Genomic DNA, 21,231 nt, shown 5'->3' with positions numbered 1-21,231 from the left:
TTTCTTTTGTTTTTGCATTTCTAAGAGTACATCTCTTTATTTTTTAGCATCCTGTCGTTTGCTTGATTCATATTAAGCTGGCAATCAGCTAAAATCCCCTGTGGCTATTATCACCTAAGTGGCCATCATCTTAGCTTCCCCTGTTTAGAACTTCATACAGTTTTTTTGTTTGTTTCAACCTCATTGTAAGAATCTACCTTTGTCTTCATGAGTAGTCATGCTGGTTATGAAGACCACATAGTAACATGCTAAAACTTTTTTAATTTTTAAAAGATATAAAACTGTATGTTAAGATTATAACTTTAAAAATTATAGAGAAAAATCCTGGAAGGCAGGAAATATCTCCTTGAGAAGATGAGACCTACACAGGTAAGAAGAGCCGTATCTCTGCCAGGGGAGGGGAAGAGGCAGGGCTCAGGCTCTGGAGTCTCACTTCTACCACCTGCTGGTGGTGTTTGACCTTGGACATGTTATTTGATGTTTCTGTACTTCAGGGAATCATAATAATAATGACTTCATAGGGTTTTTGTGAAGATCAAATAAAATACAGATATAGCATAGTAAATGATGTTTCCTATTTTGATGAAATAGCTTCAAACTCTATAGTAGTTTGTAAAGCAATTTATTCCATGAACATGAATTAAGTACTGTGTGGCAGGCATTCTGGTAAGGGCCTAATATAAAAAGATGAAACCTACTTAGTTTCTACCCCTCACAGAGCTTAAAATTTGCTAAGGAAAAAGACATAATTAAGATATATGTGGTTAATGGTAGTTATATAGGCTATTAAAAGATAGAGGAAGGGAATTTAATCTTGGGGAGAAGGTCATCTGAGCTAGGTTTTGAAAGATGAGTGGGAATTAGCCAAAAGGGGGGAAATCTGTTTTTTGTTCCATGTGTAGCAAGCACAAGAAAAGAGGTGAGAACTAGTGTGTGGCAGGTAAGGAACCCCATGCAGTTTATACATCACCAGGGCAAGCAGAATCAGCAGGAGATGGCCCTGGAGAAATAGGCAAGGGCTAGATCATAAGGCATCATCTGTAACATTTGAGGCAGCAGAGACTTCATCTCAGAGGGAGTGGAGTCTACTAAAGATTTTGAGCCAGGAAATTAATTATCTGGAGGTAAGGAAGCTTACGTTAGATTTTCCAAGTAAGGTGAAGGCCCGAGCTAGAAGCAGTAATGGTTATCTTAAAGACAAGGAGGGAGGCTTGAGAATACTTAAGAGGCAGAGTCACATTGATGATTTTATGGCGAGAATATAGGAGTTTAAGGATGATGTTCAGTGGGTGGCGCTCTTTCAGGTGGGGCAGTTAGGGGATGAGAAGGAGGAATGGATGCGCTCAACTCTGTGCATTGAAACCTAGCTGGATTTTTGAGGTAGAAGCTTTGAGAGGTGAAGCCTGGAAAGAAAGATTTGGGAAACCTTGGGAATAGGTGATACCACCAAGGAGAGCATGAAGCCGCAGTTCTTAAGCCTTTTTGAACATTTGCATTACTTGGAGAGCTTTTAAGCAAAATACCGATGGTGTCCTGGTCATGTGTGTGTGTTTGTGTGTGTGTACACAAACGTGTTTTTTTATAATTGTGGTAAAATATACCTAACATAAAATTTACCGTTTTAAATGTACAGTTAAGTGGCATTAAGTACCCCTTCACATTGTTGTGCATCTGTCACTGCTGTGCATCTCCAGAACTTTTTCATCATCCTAAACAGAAACTCTCAACCTATTAAACAATAAGTACTCACCCCTCTTCCCACAAGGCCCTGGTAACCACAATTCTACTTTCTGTTTCTATGAAATTGGCTATTCTGGGTTCCTCACATGAGTAGAATCATAATATATGGCCTTTTGGGTCTGACTTCTTTCACTTAGCCTCACGTTTTCAAGGTTTATCCGTGTTGTAGCATGTATCAGTATTTCATTCCTGTTTAAGGCTGTTTAAGGCTGTTTAAGGCTGAATAATATTCTGTTGTATGTATATACACATTTGGTTCATTCATGTATTGATGGACATATGGGTTGTCTCCACCTTTTGGCTATTGTGAATAATGCTGCTGTGTCCGTATATCTGCTGAAGTCCCTGCTTTCAGTTCTTTTCAGTATATACCTAGATGTGGACGTGCTGAATCATGTGGTTATGTGGTGTTTTTTAAAAGCTCCCCAGGTGGTTTTCAGATATGCACCAGGGTTGAGAACCTATGATATACAGCAAGGCTGCTTAATCTGGAAGGTCCATAAGTGGTCTCACTGTGGGTTAGTGACATCTTAGGAGAATTGTATGCCTTATTTTGTTATCTATGTAGCTTTACTTTTTGGCTTTGGTCAGATTCTCAAAGCCATTCATAACTCCAAAGTGGTGCTAAGAATCACTGCAGAGTCTAATTTAATATAGACAGAGATTTGAATAGACATTTCTCCAGAGAAGATATGCAGCGGCCAAAAAAGCACTTGAAAAGATGCTCAACATAGTTACTAGGGAAATGCAGATCAAGCCAACGAGACACCATTTCATGCCCGGTAGGATGGCTGTAATTTTTTTAAAAAAATAAGTGTTGATGAAGATATGGAGAAATCGGAACCCTCGGACATTGCTGGTGGGAAAATAAAATGGTATATTCACTTTGGAAAGCAGTCTGGCAGTTCATCAAAAAATTAAATGTAAAGGTACTATAGACTCACCAATTCCATTTCTAGATTTATATCCAAAAAAACTAAAGCATATCTGTACACTTGTACACAGATGTCCATAGCAGCATTATTCATTCCTAAGAGCCAAAAAGTAGAAACAGCCCAGATGTCCATCCGCTGATGAGTAGATAAATAAAATGTGGTATATCCTATGTACATTGCAATATTTGGCTATAGAAAGGAATAAAGTACTCATACATGCTACAATATTGCGGAACCTTGAAAACATTATGCTAATTGAAATAAGTGAGAAACAAAAGGCCACATGTTATATGTTTCCATTTATATGACATGTCCAGATTAGGCACATACATAAAGTCAGAGGGTGTTAGTAGTTCAGGGTGGGAGAGAGGAGGGAATGAGGAAGCATTGCATAATGAGCATGGGGTTTCCTGTTGGGGTGATGAAATGTTGTGGAATTAGATATGGTGATGGTTGCACAATCCTGTGATTAGATTAAAACCGCTGAAATGGATGTGTTAAAAGAGTGAATTGTATGGCTTCTGACTTATACCTCACTAAAGCTGTTAAAAATAATTTTAAAAAAAGGAAGAGAACCGAGGAGAGGGCTGGGCTGAGGAGGAGGCCTGGAGAACTCCAAAGAGGAAGGTACCATGAAAGAGATGGAAGAAGAATTATGCAGTTTAAGGGGAGGCCCTATACAGGGTGGTGTCATGGAAGGCTCAGAACAGAGATATACCGGAAGGAATCCCTGGGGGGACGTGACAGTGACAGACACAGTGGAAAGGCTAAGTCACATAGCACGGGATGCCAGAATTTATGTAGGCTTGGTATGCAAATGTCATGGAAGACGGGGGAGGCAGAGTCAGTGGAACGAGGGGGGAGGAAATGTAATTGTTTGGGATCATGAAGTGAGTGGAAGGGAATAGGCATAAACCACAGGCCTATATTCCCTTATCTGAATCTCAGAATTCAACAAACTCTGGAACTGGAAAGGTTTTTATAACTCATTTAGCGGTAAAACCTGACCTGAATGGATATGGAATGGCTTATAATCTTCATTTGTCCCACCTAGTGTGAATATTCATACATTTCACTGCAGAAATAATATTGAATTTGATTACAGAATGCACTCACAGGGCCCTGTGGGGTTATTATGAAATATGGCGTATGCCACGTTTTCTCTTTCTAAAATTAAAATATGTCTATCTCTCTGGATTCTAAATTCTGTGGCTCCCTAGTGTTTGGGGTAAGGGAGCACAGGCCTGTAGTCTTTGGGCAGGTCCGGATGTGAAGGAAAGATGTGAGACTGGATGGCTGCTGGAGAAAGATTCACACTCAAGGGATGGAAATGACCGAGTGTGCTTATAGGTTAAAGTAGAAAGAAAAAGGGTGAACGGTTGCTAAAGAGAAGCTTTGTAGCAAAGTCTCAGAGAAGATGGGGAGGGAAATAGGAAGTGGGGTTGGAGCAGTTAGTGTTTACAAGAGGAGGGATCACACATCCTCTGAGAAGCCAGGAGTGATGTTAAAGAGAGCAGTGGATTTCTGTGCAAGTGAAAAGAAGGGAAGTCGCATAAAATCAGGTTGATCGGCCATTTGCCCAAGTGGTAAAAGCTGGAAATAATTGTTGGGGTAAATAGGAGCTGACTGGAGAACAAATAAAAGGATGGGCGGGCAGGCCTATGAGTCTAAGGCAAGTTGAGAAACCTTGAAACGTCTGAGGGGCCGTTCCGCCCTTAGCTGTGGGATTTTCTCTGTCGGGGCTCGGGTTCCTACTTATAGGAGTGGAGGAATCTTGGGATTAAGTTTTGCGGAGGGAACTCTGTGAGAAGAGATGCGTGAGACCCACCTGACGGTGGTGAATCCAGCGAGGTAGGGAGGGACATGCGATGAGCAGAAGGGCAAGGGACTAGAGTGCTTGATGCATGAAGACCGGTTACCAAGGAGGAAGACAGTAAGAAAGCTAGCATGCTAGGAAGCTGTGGGGGGGCCCCCAGTTCTGGGTGACAGCAAGGTTCAGGAGTGATCGTAGGGGCAGTGGCCGAAGTGCAGTGGAGGTGACCTCTGTTGGAGGTGAGACAGGAGGGCCTGTGAGGATTTCACAGAGATTGTGAGATCACTCCGGGTGGCGACCAGATGTGGCCTAGAGACGAAGAACTAATCAAATACCGACATCTTCAGTAAAGGTGGAAGATTAAGTGGCACACGGGTACATCTCAAGCCGGATCATGGATAGAGGGTGCTTTAAGACATGGGTTTCCAAGGAGCGGAGATTTTGATTCAAGGCCACCCTTGTAATTGAGCAGCGGCCTAGTGGCAGCTCTGAGGAAGGCAGAGGGGATGCCGCACCCTCCTGTTCCTGGGACGAGCGTGATGAGAGGACAGGCAGCGTCTATGGGAATGGACTGTGGGGAGGGCCTGTCAGGAGGTACCAGAAAGCCTCCTTATACTGTTACTGGGTTAAGGATGTGGGCGAATTTCTTACTACAGAGTAAGACTTGAGAGGCACAGGAAGGACCGGTAGGATGGAGTAGAACTGCTATGGGTTGTATTTGGGAAGAAACACAAGACAGAAAAAGAAAACTATTTAGATGGTGACCAAATGTGAGAGAAGTTTCATCTCTGCCCCAATTCAAATACTGAACACATTAAAATAGGAAGATTGTGAGGGATTTTCCTTTCCTTTTTTTAAATTGTGTTTTTGTAGGTGTTCACATTGTTTTAATAATACAAAGATATTGAGTAAATAATGTCATTGCGCTGGTTCGGACTTTCTATTCTAGTCTGCTAATGTTAAGATTTTCAGAAAAGTACTCGTATTATCAAACATGATAGGTATGCTTTGTGTCACCTGCCTATCTGATAAACAGGTTATTATTTTTTTTTCGAGTCATTGATTAAAAGAATCAACTAGACTGGAGAACCTCTCTTTGTTTGTAATAACCAGTTAACTAACACCCGGAATGTTATTTCACCGGCCTAGACTAACTCACCATTGTCTCCCAGCCCAGTAGTTCTAAGTGCTGCTCTTCCCTTCCAGTGGGCGCTGGACAGGCTTCAGCTGGTCACCTGGGGTCGTTCTGCAGGGGGGTTCTAATTTCGTTGGTCTGGGGTGGAGCCTGGAAAGCCATGTTTTTAAAAAGTTTCTCAGGTGATTCACTATGAGCCACATCTGCTTTCATCTCTACACTAGCAGTAACCCAGATGTCTCACCAACCTGAACATGCTGTGTCTGTGCCAGACCCCTGACTCCACATTCTTTCATTAAAGTAAACATGAAATGCTTATAAAACATTTGAAAAATACTCAATTATTAGTAATCAGTTTAAATTAGAAAATAATGTCGTGCCATAGTCTTCAAATTTGCAAAGCATTTTTAAAAATCATAATATTCATTGTTATTGTGAATTCTGGTACGATGGGACCTCACATACCCTGCTGAGGTGATTAGAAATTAGTACAGCCTTTTTGGAAAATAATTTGACAGTAAATATAATAGCTGTAAATATGGTCACACCGTTTGATCTGGTAATTACATTTCTGAGACTCTATTGTATTGACTATTGATTATTAATTAATCAGATATGTGGATCAGTACTTATATAAAAGATATTCATCACAGTGTTATTTATGGTGGTAAAAAATGGAAGCAAACTAAATGATTATAGAAAATGTTTAAATATATTATGGTACTTTCATATGACGGAATATCATAGAGCCATTAAAAATTATGTTTATAAAGACATATTTAATACCATGGAAAAATCTTAGAAGTAGTAAGGGCATCTATAAAATTGTACATGCAGTTTGTGGCACACACACACAGACACAGTACATTTTTTAAAAATTTTTATTTTATATTGGAGCATAGTTGCTTAACAGTGTTGTGTTTCAGGTGTACAGCAAAGTGATTTAGTTATACATATACATGTATCTATTCTTTTTCAAATTCTTCTCCTATATAGGTTATTACAGAATATTGAGCAGAGTTCCCTGTGCTATACAGTAGTTCCTTGTTGGTTATCCTTTTTAAATAGAGCAGTGTGTACATGTCAGTCCAAAACTCCCAATGCTGAGCAGAAATTTTTTTAATTTAATGGTTATTCTCTGTGTGGTAGGAATACACGCAATATATTCTTTAGCATTTTATATTCTAAATTTTCTACTACGAGCATGCATTACTTTTATTAAGAAAAAATAATAAAACTTTGAAAACAAAGTTCTTATCTCTTTAGCAGAAAGGAGGACAATTCACGTGGGGTGAATCATTAGAGAAGTCATTCTTGCTCGTAATAGTCGCCAGTTTGTTTCCTAAATATCTGTAAACCATCCATTTACCTGTTCCACAACTCTGCAGGTCATCAGTATCAGGCCTGATAGCTCGTGGGGCTTGTTGTTGTCGTTTTCTGGTTTTTTGTTTTTAATAAAAGCCGCTTTATTGAGATACAATTCATGTAACGTAAAATTCACCCTTTGAAAGTGTCCGGTTCGGTGGTTTTTAGTTTATTCACCAGTTGTGCAGCCATCACCACTATCTAGTTTCAGAACATTTTCATCAACCCGAAAAGAAACCCTGTGCTCGTTAGCAGTCACTCCCCCTCTGCCTTTCCCCTTAGCCCCTGGCAACCACTAATCTGCTTTCTGTTTCTGTGGATTTGCTTATTCTGGATGTTTCCTATAAATGCACTTGTACCATATGTGGCCATTTGCAGTATCCTGTTAGCAAGCCTTCAGCCCCTCCTCCCTACGCTTCCAAACATGTGGTGGGTACCGCTGCCCTAACTGTGGTCTGACCACCTCTGGCTGAGACCTTTCCACTGTGCCTGTGGTTTAGTAAGTCAACAGGGACTGCTACTTATTCTAGCATTTAGGGTTTTCTATATTCTGACGCTCCAAAGTAGATGCTTAGTAAATACGTGGTGAAAACGTGAATTCAGTGAATAAAATGTACTCTGCCTTACCTCTCCCTTTCCTTTTTTGTCAGAGCAGATTATTAATACTATGAGTTAGTCAGATTTCAGGTCACCGATGGGACAAGAAACTTTCTCCCTGCAGCTGATGGCAGTGGTTGGCGAAGCTCAGCAGGCCTCAGCGTCCGGGCTTGTTAGACCCCGCCCGCCGCCAGGGTGCGTCCTTCAGGCCGGCTGGGTGGAGCCGGAGGGTGCGTTTCCCACAGCTCCCGGGTGGCACTGGGGGAGGTAGGGTGCAGCCAGCACCATAACCAGGGCCTGACAGCATCCTGGGGGGAGAAGAGATTGGGTGAGGATGGAAAGACCCAGAGCCCCCCAGCTGTCGAGTCACATGGCCGTGTGGTCACCCAGCATCTCTGGCCCGACCGTGCTCTCTATTAAGCGCACCGCTTTGGCACCCTAGGGTCCTGGGACACCCTCACCACCACCCCAGCTTCCCTTTGAAATGTAGTACTCCTTCCTCAAAACCCAACTCGGCCCATTCGTCAGACCTTCGCCGAGGCTCCCCACGACAAGAAGTGATTTCTCTTCGCGAGCACTTCGTGTTTTTCATGTGTGCCGGATCCCGCGTTAGTTTACTACATGCTTGTTTCTTCTTCCTAAATCTTTGATTTCTTGAGATTAAGTTCTGTTTCTTACTCCGTGATTGTATCACAGTGTCCAGAGAGCCCAGTAGTTTGCTCTCGGCAGCTACTCAGTTATCAGCGCAGTTGAACATCAGAAGGAAAGAAATGCAAATAGATTTTTAAATTAAAATCCTATAATTTAGGTTATATTTTTAATACCAAGAAGAGATCTTTATTAATTAGAAACTTAACCTTATATAAAATTTAATTGTCCGGGGCCCAAATATGTTTTTGCCCTGAGTAATAGTCATTACTCTGGATTTCACAACATTGCCTTAAAACACCAAACTAAAGAAGTCATATGCCTGTGTTATGAACATACATATATAATGTGTTGTGATTTCTCTGAGAGCTTAGTTTTTTCTACATCATTTATCCTAACTGGAGCCAGGGTTTGAGTTTCAGCTTAATGAGTTCTCTTTTTTCCCCCGATACCAAGCAAAAGGAATATAATAGTTACCTGTATCTGAGGTGTCAAGCAATTACCTTAATTTCTTTAAAGTTTTCATTTCATGCTTATTAACTTGCCAGTTATGGTTAAATAAGGTGCAGCAGCCTTATAGATCTTTATCCATAGCTGTAGGTTTTACAAAAACAATGATTCTTCACTCTCTCAGTGCAAACACATTTTTAGGACTAATTGAAAAAAAAAAGGTACAGAAGGACACATTCTCCAATAGGAGGAAGTTGTTTTAATCTTTTCAATGCCTGTTTGAGACCACCCTGATCTAGTCCATTAAATTATTATTTTTAACGCCCTTTAAGCTCATTTGGGTTTAAATTTGTATTAACTACCCAAAGGGTGATTAGAAGAAGCTCAGTTCTTGAGTCCAGTTATAACTTTAGTTTCCCAAAATGCAATAACTCTGCATCTGGAGCGGGAAGGAGAAAGCCCTCCATTGACAGCTCTCCAGGACAGCTCTGCTCTTACAAAGTCTGGCAAATCGAGAGGGCTCCCTAATTTTCCACGCCCCGATCCTGAGGTCAGAGAATTGGGCTCCGTTGTACAATCGCAACTAACAATATGATTGCACTTCTACTGAGAGCTGTTTATGTGTTCCAAGTTTGAAACTTAAGCTGAAGTACAAATCTCTCCTAAACTCAAGTATGGTTAGTTTCGATAATTACTAAAATCCAGTGTTTGAGAGTGAAGAAAATGGTTAAAGTAAGTGTTTCGGCTTATAAGTTCAGGTGCCAAGATAATTTTTAAATTTTTTTCAAATAATGAATTCTTGTAAATAACTTTCTAAATTCTAGTAATTCTCAGTAAATCATTCTGTAGGTGTGTGTTATTTGCAAATAAAAATGCCTAATGTGGCTTATTTTTATAAAAACAAATTGGATTGGGGGAAGGGGGACCTGTTGATCCAGAGCTGCCTTTTTTCTATTTTTGATGGCAACCATTGCCTCATAGCAAATACTGTTTGGAGTTATTGTAACGATCTGACGAAAAGAAAGTTTGCCAGAATTTGTATGGTGAAAAAATGAATCGGAGGTCCTCCCACCAAACCAGGGTTTTCCTCCTTGCTCACTTTCCACTTCTGTGGAAGAGAACAGGGAAAGAGCATAAAAAAGTATTCCAGAAAAAGACTTCTTATATGCGAGACATAATTTAAACTGCCCCAAGGAGCTGTATAACTGTGATCCTTTTTTCTTCTCTAACCACAGACATTTCATTTGGGTCCTAAACGTTGTCCCTGGGACATGCTTAAAAGTTTTGCCCCTGCTTTGTGTTCTGTTTGACTGGAGACAAAGAATGCTTGGAGAACGCTAGGAAAGCTTGGAGTGAAATGAGTGTGAATGAGAAAAGGAAAGAGAGTGTCTTCCGTGGCATCTCTGGCGCCCAGAACCTGGCATGGGGGACAGCAGTGTGGGCCTGCCTGGCCCATCAGGAGAATGCCCTGGACCCTCACTGGGAAGGAGGCAACTGAGGATGCAGAAGAAAGAAGCGTTATCTTAATCGCATGTCCTATGGGCCAGGGAACAAGTAGAAGGGAACCTCTAATTCTTCCTAGTGGAATCCATGAGGCCTGCATAAAGAAGATGGCTTTTCAGCTGAACTTGAAAGAGAAGATTTTCCTGAGGAAGTGCGATTTGAGTAACCTTTGCTGGAAGGTTCTTGTGATTTGGACATTGTTCTTGCTTTAGAAGAGTCGCATCTGTGGGAGAGAAAAATATGAGAAAGTTACAAAAGTTAAGATTAGGATACAGTAATGAGTCCAGAATGACCAAGAGCCTCCATCTTTCTTATTTAGAAGAACTTGGGGTAGATTTGGAGAAAATATAATTTGGTTGTAATAGAGTTTCAGTAGTTATAGAATACTGTTACAGAATATCCTTTGATTGGTAAGAGGAAATAATTTATACTTTAAATTTCATTGCAAATACTTACCTGTAAAAGGCGGTCCAATTTCTTATTTCATTCACTTTAGGCATTTTTCGTGCCACTTAGCATAGAGTAGCTTTACCTCATTTAATGTAATATGCTTCCTGAAAATAAGCATGTTAACAATTTGTATGTTTTAATTTGCATCCTGGAGAGCCTGGTTATTTAAAAGAATCTCTGGTTTGCTTGTTGTTTTTGTTTTCTTCCAGTGGCACGGCCGGGTCTCCTTCCCTCCCTCCCTGCCTCCCTCTCCCTTTCCTCCTTTCTGCCTTTTGGTAAACTTAGTAAAATCTGATGTGTTAATGAAAGGAAACTTGGAAAATGCAAACATTAAATTATACCCACAGTGCTTGTTGAAACAATTTAACTGCTAATACATTGGTGAATTCTAATTTTTTTCTATAAATTAATTTTTCTCTTTAACTGTAATTCACCATCAGCTTAGATTGTTTCATAAGCATTTACATGGTATTAAATTCAACCTATAATATCTTACATTTATTAAATAAGCCCTTACTAGATGCCAATCATTGTTCTATGCGCTTACATTTCATGCTCTCAACAAACTTATAAAAGTATGTATTAGTATTTCTACAGTTTTAGAAATGAGGAAACTTAGGTCCAATGGGGTTAATTAGCATAATTAGCACAACTAATATGTGGTATTCTGGGCATTCCAAACCTGAGTTGACACCAGAGGATGTGCTCTTAGCCATTGCATTGTACGACTTTTCCTGAATTTTGTTTTAATGGTTGCATAATAAAGAAATTCTATTATGGATCTTAGAGTTCTGTTAGAAAGGTGTCACTCTATCAAGAGAGAACTTTCCTGACCACCCAGGTAAAATGGCACTCCTCACCCCCATCTGTTGACACGTTGTACTATCCTAGCCCTACATATATATTTTTTTATATAGCTCTGATCACTACCTGATATGGTAAATTTTATTTGTTTCACTGTTTCTCTTATGGACAAAAGACTTGGTCTGTTTCGTTCATTGCCGTATCCCCCAATTCCTAGAACCATGCATGGCATGTAATACATATTCAGTTAAACTTATTGAAGGATTTCATGATCTATGCTTTCAGGTTAGCTTTGCATAAATTCTCATTTTCATAATCAACTTTCATTGGGGCTGAAAGGTGGGAACTGACCACATGATCTGCATTTCCCTCTGTAAATCACAAGAATGCTAGGCTCCAAGTGCCCCAGGCTGGTGGGCAATGCAGAACACCCCACACTTCTGCACAGCAGGAACGTTGCATGCCTACCAAGAGCCGGCTTCTTGTCCAGACTGGTTTATGCTAGTTGTGCTTGTTGTTGTAATCACATAATTTTATTAAATATTATGTAACTGATTGTGAGTGTGAAAAGGTACATACGTTTCTATAAAAACTAAGATGAATGGTTTGAAAAACTCAGTCAGATGGACCAAAATTGCTTCGAAATAGGTATACGCAACACATCTGTAAAAGACTGGGAAAAAATAATGAAAATCTATACCTCATAAGCACTTATAAGAACTCTAAGTGTCTGTGAGTTCTAGCTCTATTTTATTTTATTATTATTTTTATTTATTTATTTATTATTTTTGGCTGTGTTGGGTCTTCGTTGCTGCGCGCGGGCTTTCTCTAGTTGCAGCAGACGGGGGCTACTCTGCATTGTGGTGGCTTCTCTTTGTTGTGGAGCATGGGCTCTAGGCACACGGGCTTCAGTAGTTGTGGCTCGCAGGCTTAGTTGGTTCGCGGCATGTGGGATCTTCCCAGACCAGGGCTTGAACCTGTGTCGCCTGCATTGGCAGGCGGATTCTTAACCACTGCGCCACCAGGGAAGCCCCTAGCTCTATTTTAAATAAACAAAACTTGGAAATAGTAGACAGTGCCTTAATGATAGGTTTGATTTATGTGAGAAAGACAATATGAAACCCCAATGGAGACCGATACTCAAATATGTGATGTTTAAAGTTAAAACGAAATGATTTAACTAGTAGGTATCATTTTCTGTAATTGCTCTTGATGACTGCCTTTTAAAATTAACCAGTTACTACTTCTGATTCTGTAGGAAAAAGAAGGCTTTTACTATTTTGAATGAAACTCAGCATTCTTGGTGTGCCAGAGAAAATTCCTAGCTGGTTTTATTACTTCAGTAACTTCATAATAAATTCAGTAATAATGGTAATGTTTCATTTTTCTTCGGGGAATAATTGCTTATGAGCTGAGGCAGGATTTCCTTTCTGCAATAGAACATGAGCTTCAGCAGGACAGGGGCTTTGTCTGTTTTGTTCCTGGCTCTATCCATGTCTACAACAGTGCCTGGTGCATTAATTATTTATTGAATGGATAGATGAATGATGCTAGGCATTTTTTATAGTATTTTGAATTTTACAATGAAACTACTGTATTTTTGGCAAAAAGTACTTTTAAATTACATATTCAGTGTTTATCAAATTAAGTTAAAATATGCTGCTTTCTATAATTTACATAAGTTTACATTTCTCACTTCAGTGAAAGTAATTAAAGAATAGGAGCCTCAGTGCTCACGTTGCAGTGGTTAAGAATTGAGGAGGTGTTTGGATTCACTTATGAGCTCTAAAACTTCCTAACGATGTGGCCTCAGTCAGGTTACTGTAGCTCTTCTGTACCTCAGCTTCCTCATCTGTAAATTGGTGATGATCATAGATGGTTATGGGAACTAAAGGTCTACCTATGGGTAAAGTACCTAGAGAATACCTGCCAAGATGGTAAGCACTCAGTAAATGATAGCCGTTATGATTACACTCGAGCGTGACTCCTGACCTGTCAGTTATTATCTGAGCAATTTGAGCAAATTACTTATGGAAACAGGTCAGAGAGGTTAGATAATCTGTAAAGGGTGAGGGTGTGCGTGCGTGTGTGTGTGTGTGTGTGTGTGTGTGTGAGAGAGAGAGAGAGAGAGAGGGTGTGTATGTGTACATGCACATATATAAAAAACATTAAAATGTAGGTTTTTAAACAAGAAAAGTGCTTAACGCTTAATAAGTAATAAGTGTTAGCAAAAAAACAGCAAACAACATATTATACTGTGGGAGAAGATTCTCATTTATTTACTTAAAAACTTTTTACAACTGGAATAATCAAAAATACTTTTTACATAGGTATAGACTGTCTTGCCCTGGACATTTCTGTAAGTTTTTCTCATAAATTAGGAAGGCTTTTTTGAAATCTCAAGTTTAAAATGGGTTTCAGAATTAAGACAGAGAATTGAGTTTTAATCTGGAGAAGTTTATGAAACTCTAACACAAGCACTACATTGTGGTTCTTAGTTGGATGACTTCTTTCCAGAATGCCAAGCCTTTGGTGAAAAATGGTTTTCCAGATATTTAATAGGGACTAAGTACACCCTGCTTGAAGGGGCGAGAAGTGCTTACATTATGCAAGGAATGCAGTTCTTCCCCTGGTGTTTCCTCATCTGAGGCCTTGTTAAAACCTAGTCTTGCTATTCCTGGCTGGATTAGCACCGGCTGACGTCGTTGGGTGTAGAAGCAGCCCAGTGACTGGCTATATTAAGGAACTTAGCCTGTGAGAATTCAGAAAGTGGAAACCATCTTATGCCACTGATGTCAGACTAGACGTTTCCTCCCCCACCCCCCGCCCGTTGGTAATGATAGTTTAGAACAGCTCTCTGCTACTGACATATCCTGCACCGAATTTTGCTAAGATAAGACTTTCAGAGAGGATTTTTCCTTCTTTACGAGAGATGGAGATTATGGAAATGTTACAGCAAAATATTTGTGTAACCAGCGAAAATGAATTTAGCCATTTATTTGATTATTGCAGCATGTGTTAAAGAGTGGCTGCCGCCCATTTGCAGCCTAATGTGTTTATTACAGTCTTCCCAATGGCATCTTGAAGTGTCTTTTAGCTAAAAAATTCATGAGGATTATTGGCTTTCAGTCAGAAAATGGAATATGTCTTCTAGTTACTGTCTAATATACCACTTTAAGGCTATTATACAAAAGTAAATCTGAGAGTGGGGCATATTGAAAAGGAAGGAATTTTTAGCTTAAACATTTGTCTCTACGCAGTTATTATGTTCCCGTGGAGTGAGAAACAGCATAAGAGAAGGTAGGTGTTGAAGCCATTTTACTTGGAGAAGAAGAGATGCAGTTGTAGTCTGTGGTATTTTCTGAAATCCTGTATCCAACTGGAAACTGTTAGTGTTTTATTTTGGAAAAATCATCTCCTAATAATAGTATGTGTTTGACTTACTGAAGTTAATTTAAAAAACCACGTGTACAGTAAGTTGCTCAAAAGTAGTGAAGTTTAACTGAGAATTTGTTTCCGATAAGATGCCCTTTATTCTGGATTTGTATGAAGGGAATCTCCTAAAACTTTGCAACTTAACTCTTGTCACTCTATGAATTAATGTGCAGTTTTATGAAAATACACACTGTAATGTGTGGGGTAAACTAAAATTTTATCGTATGAAAAGCAAGGAACAAAATAATATCATGTAAAGATGAAGTTAAAAGTGTTCCTATGATCCAGTAAAAAGTAACACTTCGGGGAAAATGATATATGGTTTTACTAACAAAAATTTACTTTTGAAATATTGAATAGCCTCTTCTATCACTGTATTAATGCATTACTTGTCTTGCCAGTGGGAAGAAAGAGTTTTTTTTTTCTGTGTGCTCTCATCCCTGCATTCAGTAAATCTTCAAAGTTCTGCTTACGTTGTGTTTGTATGTGTGATGCTCTTTGTTTGCTTGTTTGGATGAATCAACGATACGTCCTTGCATACAATCTGTATACTTACTACATGGAAAGTTTTTTTAACTCTTGCCAAGAGTTGGGGTCTTGCCAAAATATTGTTTGCTTTGGGTAGTTTTGTTTAGTTGACACTGTTTAGAAAGTGGTTTTTCCCCTCCCTTGTCTTCACTGCTGTATCCTCTAACTGACGTCCAAGGATTGGCCCACTCCCTATTTTCTACCTTTCTCGGGCATCTACATCCTAAAAGCACGTTGTGTATATTTTAAAAGTAGATACTGTGTGTTTTTAGGCTTATCAGAGTCTGACCCAGAAATTTTGCCTCTGTAACATAAAGGGATCCTCCTGGAACACAGTATATTCTGAGGGAGAAATTGTTTACAGTTTAGAATGAACAGATGTTTTTACTTGTGATAAAGAAATAATGCATGCATCTAACTTTTGAGGTGGACTTCTGAGCGATGGAGGACCCTAAAAGATTATCCTTTCATAATCAATTTAATAGAATAGAAATGGAAAAGTGCTTAAGTGAAGATGTATGTACACTTTTAATATTACTTGAGTATTTCTTAGTCTTGCAAAGTTTGTGAAGAATCAGACCACAGAGTACACAACAGTGTCATCTGTCTCTTGTAAAGAGAGTTCTGGAAGAGCCTGGAAGGCCTTAGAAAGTATAGAGGCATTTCTGGTCTCATATCAAGAGCTGGATGATTTATCAGGCAGCTCCTCCTCACATAGGTGTTGATAAGAAAAGTTGTTCCAACAGCTTTGTATGTCATTTCATTATAAATTTCATCTCAAAGTGAGGTGAGGAATTTCAGAGCAGGCCTGACTTTTTAAAAATATTTCTTGAAACTGGCAATAGAGATCTGATGTTTGATCACTTATTATGTTTGGAGTTCAGCAACAGCATTATCCTTATTTCTTCTTTAACTGAATTTGTTCAGCATATAAAAAATCTGACAGCCTTACAGGCCTTGTTTGGAAGATGGCCAATACTGATAAACGATAAAATGTACATTATCATTTACATAAATTCTGGATGATTAACTAATTTTAATGGCATGAGGCTGTATTGTGAGCAACAGCTTTGTTACCTTGTAGGCTACATCGGTGAATTTCATGCAAGAAGAGTGCATTTTTTAGCTGTATTCAGGGTTAACATTTTGTTTTGCTTTCTGTCATTATGCTAAGGATTTAACTGGCATTATACACACATGTACCCGCCCAGAATATTGCTAATTTAAGAAAATCAAACATCAGTTCTTGTGGCTGTAAATCTTTCCTCTAACTGTCTAGTTCGTACAAGTTGATATCAGAGGATGTGAGGGAAGATGTGCTGTCACAGTGAAAGCAGAGCTATTGTTTGGTTCTAGATAACAAGAATGGACAAATTGGAACTTCTTTTCCAGTCTTGTCCTTTCACACACACTCCGCGCTCCACCCAGCATCTGATAGAAACTGGCTTGTTCTCTATGACTGTCATTTCCCATCACATATGACCCAGGAGTTTACTTGTGTCATTTTCAGTTTTTGTGATTTACATTGAACTCTTCAGAATTCAGAGTGAAATGCTCCAGAACGTTAATTTCATGTGAATGTTGAAAACATGCAGACCTTTTAAGAAACTATTAGTTTAGCCCTGCTCACAAAATAAAATGTCTAAACCTTCAATGCTGCCCTTCTGTATTCTCCATCTCCTTCCTTTTCACTGCAAATTAATATGTAACTTTGATCTACAAAAATCCATTAAAACTCATCTATCTATACAGTTTTTTTTTAATTAATTTTTATTGGAGTATAGTTGATTTACAATGTTGTGTTAGTTTCAGGTATACAGCAGAGTGAATCAGTTATACATATACCTATATTCACTCTTTTTTAGATTCTTTTCCCATATAGGTCATTACAGAGGATTGAGTAGAGTTCCTTGTGCTATACAGCAGGTCCTTATTAGTTATCTATTTTATATATAGTAGTGTGTATATGTCCATCCCAATCTCCTAGTCTATCCCTCCCCCCAGTTTATTTTATTTTCGATGATTTTTCTATGTGTACATGCACCCTGGAAGCCATAGATCTATCTGTCACTGGTTTTTATGTGTTACTTGGGTGGGAAAAAAATTGACTCCCCTAGCGCGCGCGCACGCATGCTCGGGCGTGAAATACTAACACTTGCTGCCAGCCGAGCCCCCACAGGGCGTTAAGAACATCAGTTAGAGCAGTCTAGGTTAGAGCCCCTCCGTTCTTCTCTTTGAGAACCTCACTGATGAGGTTCCTGTCATTTGTTTGGTTCATCCACTGAGGAGCAGGGCTTAAATCCACACGTCTGCTGTAACATCACATCTACTTCTGGCCCCGTGGCAGGCAGGAGGGAGGCGCCAGGAGCCGTCCACTGCCTGTCACCACCTTCCCCAGCCTCCTCCTCTCCCTGCTCCAGCACTAAATTCACTTTTTCCTTTTTTTCTCCGTCTGAGAGTCTGTCCTTTTTTTCCCTGGGAGATGAGCAGTGATTCAGACAGGGCATCCCCAGCCTGATGGCTGCGGCTGGCAGAGGGCATCCGCCTGTCCCCAACTTGGCCAGTGACTGCAGACCCCCCCCCCCCACGCCCAGTCCTTTTTCTTCCCTTTGGTGGTTTAAAGTTTGGTTGGCAGTGTGTCCTGGCATCCATAGCCTAGGCAAGTTGCTCAGAAAAGAGGACGTATGGGGCAGGCACAGACGAACAAGCAGGAATTTTTGAAAAGCTGAAATTTTTAGGTTTTGAGGAAGTGTGTTTAAGGTACCATCACATAAAAATAAAAGGGGAAAGTTGGCGTTTAAATAACTTAGTTCAAGCAGAAAATAATGATTTTTTTAAAATATTTATTTATTTTATTTTTGGCCGCGTTGGGTCTTCGTTGCTGCGCGGGCTTTCTCTAGTTGTGGCGAGCGGGGGCTACTCTTTGTTGCGGTGTGCGGGCTTCTCATTGCGGTGGCCTCTCTTGTTGCGGAGCACAGGCTCTAGGCGCACGGGCTTCAGTAGTTGTGGCACGCGGGCTCTACAGCGCAGGCTCAGTAGTTGTGGCACACGGGCTTAGTTGCTCTGCGGCATGTGGGATCTTCCTGGACCAGGGCTCAAACCCGAGTCCCCTGCATTGGCAGGGGGATTCTTAACCACTGCGCCACCAGGGAAGCCCAATAATGAGTTTTAAAGCTACAAATGGAGTGGTTTGTGAACCAGACTTGGGTAGATACAAGTAAAACATAAAGAGTCTGCTCAAATGGTTTTAGTGTGCTTGGACCAGAACCCGGGCGCTCCTGCCTTCACGCCTCACTTCCATCCAGTCCCTTGTTGAAATGCATCAGCGCTGTCCCTTCATGCAGAGTTACAATTATTAGATATATGTTTTGGGAAAAATAAAAGTAGGTGATGCTGATGCTAATGTTAAACCCCAAACTGAGTATATACGACTTCAAGGAAAACAGTCACTTATTTTACTTGTCTGTTGAGAAGCTTTCTGAGCTTTCTGATAGTATTCAATACTATACTTTTTAATACTTTTGGTGTGGGGGGGTGGCCATTTTTATCTACAGACTTATCACATATACCTACTACATAGGGTATTTTGTTACATTTCAGGGGCTATATTTTGATGATAAAAATCTACTTAAATTTTTTTGATTTATAGAAAGCTGCTTCCAGGGTGAAAATCCCCTAGGTTGTTTGTTGAGAGCTCACTCGCGTTCCTTCTTGGATCTCACCTGTTTTTCCTTGTTGGAGTTTTTCCTACATAAATTTCTCTCTCTCACCTTGTTTTCTTCCAGAGAGAGACATCCCTTCTCACGGTCCTTACACGCTGAGCCTGACGCACAGTGGCGGGCAGGCAGTCTTTGAATGAACAAATGATATTTAGGTGGGGGGGAAGGAGCCGAGCATGGGGGCCAGGCAGTCCGGATCTTGCTTCTCCCATCTGACCTGTGATTCCATGATTAGAGGAAGAATGGCTGTTTTGATGAGGCGATCCCTTGCCATAACTCAGTGGTTAAGAGTGTGTAAGCCTGTGTGTCAATCCCACTTCTGCCCTTTGCTGATCCACTCAACAGCCTTGTGCTATAGATGCTAATGATTATCCCCATTTTACAGAAGAGGTAATCGAGGCACGAGAGCTAACTTCTTCTTAAGGTCCCACAGCGAACCAACTGGTGGAGCTTGGATGTGTCCTGGCTTCTTTGCTCTCTTGCTTCTCATGGTCTGTCTTTGCTGATTAAATTATATCTGTAAATCGCTTGGTGCAGCGTAAATGCTAAATGCACAGTAACGAGATACAGTTTATACCTATCAGCCCAGACTTGTGAGTACAGCACAGGACCTTGGGACGAGTTACATTGCTCCCAGCAGCAGGAAGCTCTGGCACTACCTTGCAGAGTTGTCCCCTCCTGATGTGACCTCTTGAATAGAATGTAATTGGCGCCACCTCCCTCAACTGATACAGTGTCTCTTCATCCTCCTTACACAGGATTCCTCAAAAAAACGTTTAACTCCTCTTCCCCACCTGGATCAGAGTTGAGGCCAGAAAAAATGAGTGTAGTGAACCTGAGCGCCCAGATCCCAGCCTGGGGAGCGGCCGGGCTGTGCTGCCACCATTGGAACTGGGCGGTGCTCTCTTAGCCCACCTTCCTCTTTGTCCTTGCTCTCGATGAACCTGTTACTCTATGGCATCTTCTATAAGTTCTTGACCTTCTACTGATAAGGCACGTCCCTCTGATTTTTCCAGTCTGGAAAGGATGAAAAGCCACTGCAGGAAAAGAAGGAGGGCGAAGGTAGTTTTTGAAGCCTGGGGGACAGAAGACGGGGAAATGGCATAGAATTAGAACTCTAGGAGAGACTTGTAAATGCTGACTTAAACCTTTGGGGCTGTTGCTTTTCTTTTGCTGAGCAGTTATTAAGCACCTTAAGTAACACCGTCTTCCACTTCCTCAAAATCTTTTCTAGTCCCTTTGCTTAGTTCTTTTGGAACTTAAACCTCTGTCACTCTTGTTATTTGCATATTTAAATGTTATTTTGATGGCGCTCATCGTGACCAATGTGAACACACTGATTCTCTTATTATATGTCCTTTTATTTTCTTAGGGAAAGGAGCTCAGAGAGCAGGGGCCAGTAATTGGCCTCTTCCATTAGGGTCAGTAATGTTTCTGATCTTTTGAGTACATCTTAAGACCTTGGGAGACTGCAGCTAGAATCAGCTGAGGGAGGGAGGGAGGGTCAGGGGTGGCAGGATGTGAGAGAAAGCCACTGCTCAGGGAGGGAGCTGCCAGGAGAGAGGGCCCTGAGGAGGGAGCAGTGAGCAGCTGATGCAGGAGGAGACCCCAGGGAGATGCCAGGGAGGCAGGAAGATCCTCTGTTTGAGGGACATTGCTCGCCAGGACAGGGGTGTCAGAGCGCCCTGGTCGGATTTGGAAACATTCAGCTTTGTGGCGAGGCACTGCCTCTTCCCGGGGCTGTTCTTCATGGGTGAGTGATTGCAGCACAGACTTGACATTGGCCAACCCCAAACAGAGTCTGGGAGGAGCCCCTTATGGCACCTGTAGTTCCCACACAGTGCAAGAGCACTCCTGAAACTGGAGGCTGGCAGCAGAGACGCAAGACTAGCAGATTGCGTATAGTTCAGGGTGCTGCTGAAATACAACTCCTGTTCAAAGAGTGGGCCCATTGAGGTAGGCTTGTTTGTTTTTTAATTGTTTACCTTTACATTTGCTTAACTTAAGCACAGTTACAAAAAAAAACTATACATGCCTTTTCATTGGGAATTATACATGCACATAAGTCAAAACAGTGTGTTAATTGCTGCTGTCAAATTTCTGATTAAA

At 40.7% G+C, this 21,231-nt stretch overlaps 1 protein-coding gene across 11 annotated transcripts in view; it reads left to right on the top strand.

Moving 5' to 3' along the window:
• The window catches only part of NCOA2 (nuclear receptor coactivator 2), a 272,322-nt gene that overhangs the window by 155,806 nt on the left and 95,285 nt on the right, over positions 1 to 21,231 (top strand). Inside the window, exon 1 of one of the 11 annotated variants that reach the window (XM_060287027.2) lies at positions 14,674 to 14,740. The exons of the other annotated variants lie outside the window; for them this stretch is intronic. The gene's annotated coding sequence lies outside the window, so the exon portion shown is untranslated. Of the gene's footprint in view, positions 1 to 14,673; positions 14,741 to 21,231 lie in introns of those variants that run through there. 11 annotated transcript variants of the gene reach the window in all.

The sequence above is a fragment of the Globicephala melas genome, chromosome 17, assembly GCF_963455315.2.
Source record: "Globicephala melas chromosome 17, mGloMel1.2, whole genome shotgun sequence".
NCBI classification, from domain to species: Eukaryota; Metazoa; Chordata; class Mammalia; order Artiodactyla; family Delphinidae; genus Globicephala; species Globicephala melas.
Note: the sequence above shows the minus strand (reverse complement) of the source record. Positions and strands in the feature narration are given on the sequence as shown.